This window comes from Octodon degus, unplaced genomic scaffold (genome assembly GCF_000260255.1).
Source record: "Octodon degus isolate 3935 unplaced genomic scaffold, OctDeg1.0 scaffold00004, whole genome shotgun sequence".
NCBI lineage: Eukaryota > Metazoa > Chordata > Mammalia > Rodentia > Octodontidae > Octodon > Octodon degus.
In genome coordinates this window covers 612,478-620,275 of record NW_004524580.1, presented here as the reverse complement: position 1 = coordinate 620,275, position 7,798 = coordinate 612,478, and the positions used below count along the sequence as shown (strand labels likewise).

The window sequence follows — 7,798 nt, the reverse complement described above, 5'->3', positions numbered from 1 at the left end:
CCCTCCCTCCCTCCCTCCCTCCCTCCTTCTCTCATTGATTTTGTGCCCTCCACCCCCATAAACTAATTCACCTCTGCCATGAAGTCAGTGGATTATGGACTGAAACTTCTACAAATTGAAAACCAAATAAATCTTTCTTCCTTTCACTTTGGGTGTCAGGTATTTTTGTCTCAGCAATGAGAGAAAACTAACTAACTAGATGTTATCGCAACTACCTTCAAATCCAAAGGGAGAGGACAACAGAATAGTTGGTACTAGAAGGTATACATAAAAAAAAGATTATGAAGAAAAAAGCTGGTCAGCAAGTGTTATGCCCAGAGAGGGAGTTGGAAGAGGTTGGGTAGCAGTGAGCTGGAGAACAGAACTAACTGAAAAAGGTGAATCCTGGAAACAGGTTTCACAACATTTTATGCAGTAGTAATATTCACTTGCACATTAAGTATTTTTTTCTTCTCTTCCCTAAGGCTTTCCCTGAGTTTTCCTGTGTAATAAACTACTGTATAGATTTGAGCCAGGTGTAGTGAAAGCAGCATGGTCCTCCTGGAAATTGTCTAAAGTAAACTCAAAAATCTATACCCCTCAAAATATTGGGAGTAGACACTTCACAGACACTGTACAGACTCGTCATGCTTTTTCTCTAATACAACACATGATCAGATGAGGCATAGAAATTCCTATTCCTGCTTTTGGTCCTTCCAAATTTTGCTGCTTTTGGTGAGATAAGGTCCTCTAAGCTATTTCACTCAGTGTCCAAGTACCTGCCACCATAAGGCCACTGCCACTATTCTGTATTCTGTAATCTTCCTCTCTTTTTGCCCTCTAGGTATTAACTTTATTGATAGCAAGAGTGAGTAGCTTCAGAAGATTTAAGATAGAAAAGAGTTTCCACTGAGTTTGTGCATCCCTTTCCCTGTGATGTGGGGAGGCAGAAAAGGAAGCAGGGTGATCAGACTATAGGCACACAGGACACTAGGCTGACAGTGTCCCTGGTCATGCAGCATCGGGAGTCCCAAACTGGCTCATGGGAAGGCTTCGGCCGTCAAAGTGGAAGTTCTCATAGCAATATGACTCGATCTGTGAAGAAAGATAAGAAGCTTCTAAAACAAACAATATAGCTTTCTTTTTTAATTTTTCTGTCCCTATACCAAGTCAGTCTCATTGTTGCACACCTTCGTCTTTCAGCATGGCCTCCTCTCCCCCACACTCAATCATGCACAGCCCTCCTTCAACCCTCTGTCCTCACTGAGCTCGCAGATACTTAAGTATTCAGTCCACAGTCCTTCTTACCACTTCCTCAATTCTTAGACCACACAGACACATACTTTTTATTGAAAAGTCAGAATGGCATAATTCATTTTTTCACTGTGTTCTGTCTCTGTCTCTGTCTCTCTGTCTCTGTCTCTCTGCCTCTCTCTCTCTCTCTATTATTTTTATGTTTTACTTTATTTTTATTTTTTGAGATAGGGTCTTGCTCTGAGATTTAGGCTGGCCTTGAACTCACTATATAGCTCAGGCTGGCCCGGATCTCGTGGTAAGACCCCTGCCTCAGCTTCTCACATGTGTGGTGGGTATGTCCCACTATATTTGGCTTCCCTGTTTTCTAATTCTTTTTCTTTCTTTCTTTCTTCTTTTTTTTTTGTATTTTAGGGAAGGGTCTATAGGGTATTAGAGTATCACTACTAGATTAGACTCATAGTGATCCACCTGTTTACAGCCTTCCAAGAGCTGGGATTACAGGTACGCACCACCAGGCCCAGTCTCAATTGCTGCCTCAAAACATCACAGGGGCAGGGCCAGCACCGAAGGCCCAGGGATCGAACCCTGCTTGCAGGTGCTTTAATCCACTGACCTATTTGGCCATTCCAAGAATAGACCCTTAAGTAAATGAGTCATATGATACTTTCAAAATTATATTAGAGACATAATATATCATTTTTACTTTGGTTTACAGTAAATCTGAATGGTATTCAGATATTGCAGAGGAAGGATCAGAGAAGGTTTCATATAGGAAGGGAAACTTTATACTTATAAAGGCAGAAAGGGAAGAAGGGAACATGGGGAAAACACAGGAGATAGAAAGGATGTGGAACATGTGTAGCCTAACTCCATGGAGGATATAATTCTATGACAGAATAGAGGTAAAGTAAACATTTTAGTCAGCTGCACTGCAGAGTCTCTGTATATGAAAAAGCTTCTGATCTGAGAAGTCCATATAACAGGTATGCATGCGTTGCTCATGACCCTGTGGGTGGAGCATGGTGGTGGTGGTGGTGGTGGTCCTGTTGCTGCTGCTGCTATTGCTGTTCCTGCTGTTGCTGGGTTTGGCTAAGCCTTCCTATTTCAACTAGATTTGACTCCAACAACTAGGCATATCTTCTCATTGTGCAATGCAGATTGTGGGCTTGATGGCTACTTGAGGTATGTGTGCTAATAGGTGAAGTCAATACTTAGGGGTCTGGCAAAATTCTCCCATGTATTTTGAAGCCTTTGCTGTAACTAACATTTTAGTGCTTCTATTCACTACCTTTTGCAAAACAAAAAGGCATGTTAAACCTGACGTTATGGAATCCAGTACTGAACCAAATGGAAAATACTCTGACCAAGGAGTTGGATGGCAACCAATTTTATTACACCAGCAGGCCAATGGGGGATCGCTCCGAAAGCATCAGCCCAGAGCTGGCTTTGGGCTTAGTTTATATATGTCTACAAGCAGAAGACAAACAAGCTTAAAAGTGTGGTGAGTATTTATTGGGCAGCATTACTTATTTTTCTCTGTTAAGCAGAAGTCCTTGAAACAAGTTAGCAAATGGTATGTTGGGGGCTGCAAACTATGGGCTGTGAAGCTGAGTGCATTCAAACTGAGCTGGGCCAGGTGATCTTTGGTACAGCCAGTCAAGGCTGAGTTAGTCTAGCAGATGAGTGTGGTGGCTGCATGACCTCAGTTTGTCCTGATAGAGTATCAGACTACTAGTTGATTTTTTTAAATTTCCATCACAATAGCAGTGTGTTGGCAGATATAGTACTCTGTCCAGATGGAGGTCATGGTGACAATGGCAAGGGGAGAAATCATTGTGATTAGGTCAAAGTACATGTCATAGTTTGGATAAAGTTTGGACAGTGGAGTAGGGAGAGGAGGGGAGGTCCTAAATATCACAAAGGGCTTCACGTAATTGTAGGGAGCTGTGCTTTCCTGTAAAGTAGGAATTGGCAGAAAGAAACCAGTGTTTTGGAAAGCTCAGAATGAAAAACTGTACAGTGGAAGAAAGATGAAAAATTATGACTTACTTGGAGAACTGTTATGGCTAGCAGAAGCCTAAGTCCTGCTCAGCAGGACAATGAGAATGAAAAGAACACATGAATGTTTCCCTAGAAGCCACCAATACAATGAAACATTTGTTCCAGATATCATCTTCCAATACATTAATCTTGTGTCTTACAAGAATTATCACAAGAAGGAAAAGAAGAAGATGGTCTGTGACCAGCACGATGTGGACGTGTCTCTTTAGGAATTGCTGTCTTGAAGTCATGGATTGTCTCAATGGATGCAAGTTACATGGACATAGAAAAAGAGCCTAGATTAGTCAAATTTAAAACAGATCTTAGACTCTCCTGCAGGAGGCACTAGAACCACCTATATAAACATAAATCTTAGTATCTTCTGTGCATTCTTTAAAGAGGGATAAATTGTTGTGAAGGGTGGGATGTGTGGACCACTCCTTGCTTGTAACATACAATTGCTAGAAAGAGTATGTTGCCTATTCATGGTTTTGTTGGGAGGTGGGGGAGCCATCAACTGGGTGGAGCCCAGCCAGAAGAAGTTAGGCCTTGGGGGCTGGGCCTATTTAGGAAATACTGAGAGCTCTCTTTCTCTCCATCTCTCTCCCTCTCCCACTTTCTCCCATCTTCTCCCTCTTCCTCTCTTTCTTTCTCCTCTGCTTCCCAGTTGTCCTGAGAGGACCAATGTCCCCCACCACACATCCTTGCTGTACTGTACTATGCCAACATAGGCCCCAAACCAAGAACAGACAGAATCTTCTGAAAGGCAAGCACAGACTGTATGTTCTGAAACAGTGAGGTGTTGACGAAACAATGGAAAGCTAGTATTTGCCTTAGTTTATGAATATTTTCTAGTTTACAAAATAAAAAAATCTAGAAATGGCTCATTTACAACTTTTTAAAATTAAAAACCATATTTTTTAAACTTTTATGAGTTTCAGAAATTTTTCAGAAAAATTATCTTTTCCAAAATTTAGTAATGATTTAAAAAATTACATGCATGGAAATAACTTTGAACGAAGAATGTTGTTAAACAACTTTGAGAAACATTTTTTCTTCTGTCTGGGGTGGAGGCCAACACTGAAGAGCAGTGGGTGGGGGAGGGGAAAGCCCCTCTGAGCACTTGCCTGCAGCACTTTCACAGACGGGCTCACACTCACAGATGGTGAAAATGCCTTTAGTGTGCTCGTTTAATTACATAGTTGGTTTCACGCAATTTTACAAAATACAGCCCAGGCTTGAAATCTTTGGACATCAAAAGGTACACCACCACCTTTTAAACTGGGGGCTAAAAAGTGGGCAGGGAAACCAAGGGATTTCAAGTCACTGTGTGCAAGACTGTCAAGCTCTGGTGAGCAAAGCGCCTAGACTGTAGGTATTTGTACAGTTTTACTAGGACAAACACCTAGGTACCAATGCTTTCATGGAAATTCTGGCTGTGAGCTGGTGTTAACTTTGGCTTAGACTTGAAGCTATTTTCAGAACTACACGAACTTACAGGAAGTACCTTCCCTTTTTATATGTGCGGCTCATTGTTGCTGCTAAGTGCATATCGCACAAGCAGGAAAGCTTTCTTCCTTCACCTCCACAGAGCCACACTTTTAAAATCACACAGGTACAAACAGCCAGGAAAACATATAAACACTGTACTTTGGCTGAGCTCATTTTAAGAAAATAGAAAATGAAATAAAACAGCCCAGCCCTTGCCTGATTAAGATGCTAGACTTGACGGCTCTTGCAAGCAGAGCTTTGAGGCTCCCAGACTTGGGAAAGAAGGCTGAGCCTCCGCGGGCTGCAGGGTGAGCTGTGGTGAAATCAATAAACAAATAAATAAAGTAAAGTAAAGACTAGGGGCTCTGTAGAGAGCTGGGGCTCCCTGTCTCTTTCATGAGTAATGAATGTGGCAACCACAGAGACTTGGAAAGAGCAGGATTCTCAAATCTGCAAGCTGGCTTTCACTTAGGGCAGTGACTTTTACAAGGACTTTTACAGGAGGCGTGTGTACAGTTGAGGAATAAACAAGATGAGGAGACTCAGGTAGAGCAGCTCAGTGTGGAGAGGAGGACTTGAGCATGAGTGCTAGAAGCTTCCCTCCATCTCACCCTCCTGCAGAAAGGTTGGAATGCCCAGGTCCTCTTGTGCAGTGTCACTGTGTCTCCAACCTGTACCCAAGTAGGCTCACCTGATGGGGCCATCAGTCTGCAGCCTGCCTTGCTGTCCTTGGTGGTCTGGAAGGGACATCATTCTCCCGAGTACAGGGAATGGATGCCAGCCAGCACTTACATATGGGCATCTCCAGCCTGTTTCATGCCCCTCATGCTTCATGCAGGAACTTTCATGTATCTGTCCTTCTGTGTCTGCTTCTACATGCAGGCTAGAAGTGGCAAGACAGGGACAGAGAAGGCCCGACAGCACTTGGACATCCAAAAAGGAACAAAACAACTTGAAACCACCTTGTTGACCATGGCCTCTTCCCTTACTGCCCAGTCAATTTTCAAGGTCATGGAAGGTCAGGAAGATTAAAATGTACCGTCTTGTTCTATCAGAGCCCCTTTTCTATGGAGAAATTACCAGGGACCCATGTAGGAACTCCCTGATCTCCTGTCATGGCACTTGGCAAGAGAGAAAAACAAAGTGGAACAGAAATTGAGAGAAAATAGGGCTTTAGTATCATCAGTGTTCTTTGGAAACAAAGACCCTGAATCTCCACCTGGCCACCATTTTATCAGTCCATGTGAGGGAGGGTGCAAGTGCTTTTCTTGAAACAGGGTAGAAGCACTGACAGAATGGAAAAGTTTAACATCATTAAGGAAGCAAGTTAAGAACCATCCCCATACCTGGGGGTCAGACTGCCTGCACCATCCTTGGTAGACTCCCTGCTGCTCTGTGAGCCTCACTGTTCTATAGGAAGGGGAACTTCTGATTCCAATACCAGCCCAAAGGTGGTGCAAGGAAGGCCTTGCATGCATCCTATCTCAATTTATAATCTATGGTCCCCAGCATTGTTTCATACAAAATAGCTGCTACCCTGAAAGACAAATTTGTTCTGTTTTCACATGAAATATATCTTTGGAACACAAGAAAAGGTCCTTGCTTTGTATGGGAATTGTCATTTTCTAACAAGTTCATAGACTCAGACAGAACAAGAGAGTTTATGTTCTCTCACATTTATTTTTATTTAATTTGCATTAAGAGCAGAGTATATTTGGGGGCCTGCTCATTAGCTCAGTTGTTTAAGTGCCTACTCACGCAAATGTAGTCAGGCACAGGATACCATGGTCGGATCCCCATCTCCATCTGCCTTGCCAGACCCATCCTTAAGGCAGTCTGAGTCAGCCAAAAAAATAAAATAAAATAAAAATAATAATAATTCTCAATTTTTGGCTCTGGCCTGGAAAGGGGGACTGCAGGCCCACCATGTTCTTCTTGGCACTATGGGCCCACAAGTACCTCTAATGAGAGTCTATGAAGTACAGACTTTTTATACAATCTACAACTGGAAGACATCTGGGAAGTACTACATTCAGGTCTGCGCTACTATACCTTGTGTGCTCCGAGACTCTGACAGAATCCTGGAGACCATTCAGAAAAAGCTGGAAATAAAAGTTGGGGAGACTACACCTGACAAACTTTTCACTCTTGTTGATGTGGAATGCATAGGGTCCTATGTAAATGCACCAATGGTTCAAATAAATGACAACTACTATGAAGATCTGACACCTAAAGATATTGAAGAAATTATTGAGCTGAAAGCCGGCAAAATTCCCCAACCTGGACCAAGGAGTGGGCGTTTCTGTTGTGAGCCAGCAGGAGGTCTTATCTCACTGATAGAACCACCTAAATGGCCTGGGTTTGATGTGCAAGCAGGCATTTATATTCTGCTGTAAATATGTCACTGAAGAAGTAAAATGTGAACCACCTATCTGGGAAAAAAAACCCAGAATATATTTATTGGGGGAAAGAAAGCTTCTGTCAAAGAGAGGGACAAAAGAGGGGCCCCAAGCGGAAGTTCCTCAGGAAGCTATCTCTTCCAGGGACTTTTGTAGAGTAAAACCATGGGGTTAGATGGGTCTAAGGTGGTGGAGAACATGGGCAATCACTTAGGTGGGCATGAGGTGGGACAAAACTATGGTCACCAAATGAGATTACAAGCACCATTGCTCAGGTAAAATTGATCAAATCCAATACCCAATGAGGAAGTGAGTCACATAGCAGTGAGGCATGAATACAGGACAGGGTCTCTTCCTGTTGAGGGTTAGTGACTCATTTGGGATCTTTCAAGATAATTGATACTTATTTAGAATATATATCCCTGATGCTCATCCCTAGGGAAGTATGTAGCTGTATTTGTTTCCTCTTTTTTCTTGAGGTCTGGCCCATATGGGAGTGTCTGTCTCTTCCAAGTTGCAAAGTTACTTTGTCTTCCATATTGTCACCTTGAGGGCCTGGCCCTATCTGACTGCCTATAATATTACTATCTAATTCAGCTGCCTAGAACATTTCCCCCTCTGAAGAAGTAACC

At 42.7% G+C, this 7,798-nt stretch overlaps 1 pseudogene; it reads left to right on the top strand.

The window, feature by feature from the left end:
* Nucleotides 1–6,710: 6,710 nt before the first annotated feature.
* LOC101586163 lies at nucleotides 6,711–7,163 on the top strand (annotated as a pseudogene).
* Nucleotides 7,164–7,798: the final 635 nt, after the last annotated feature.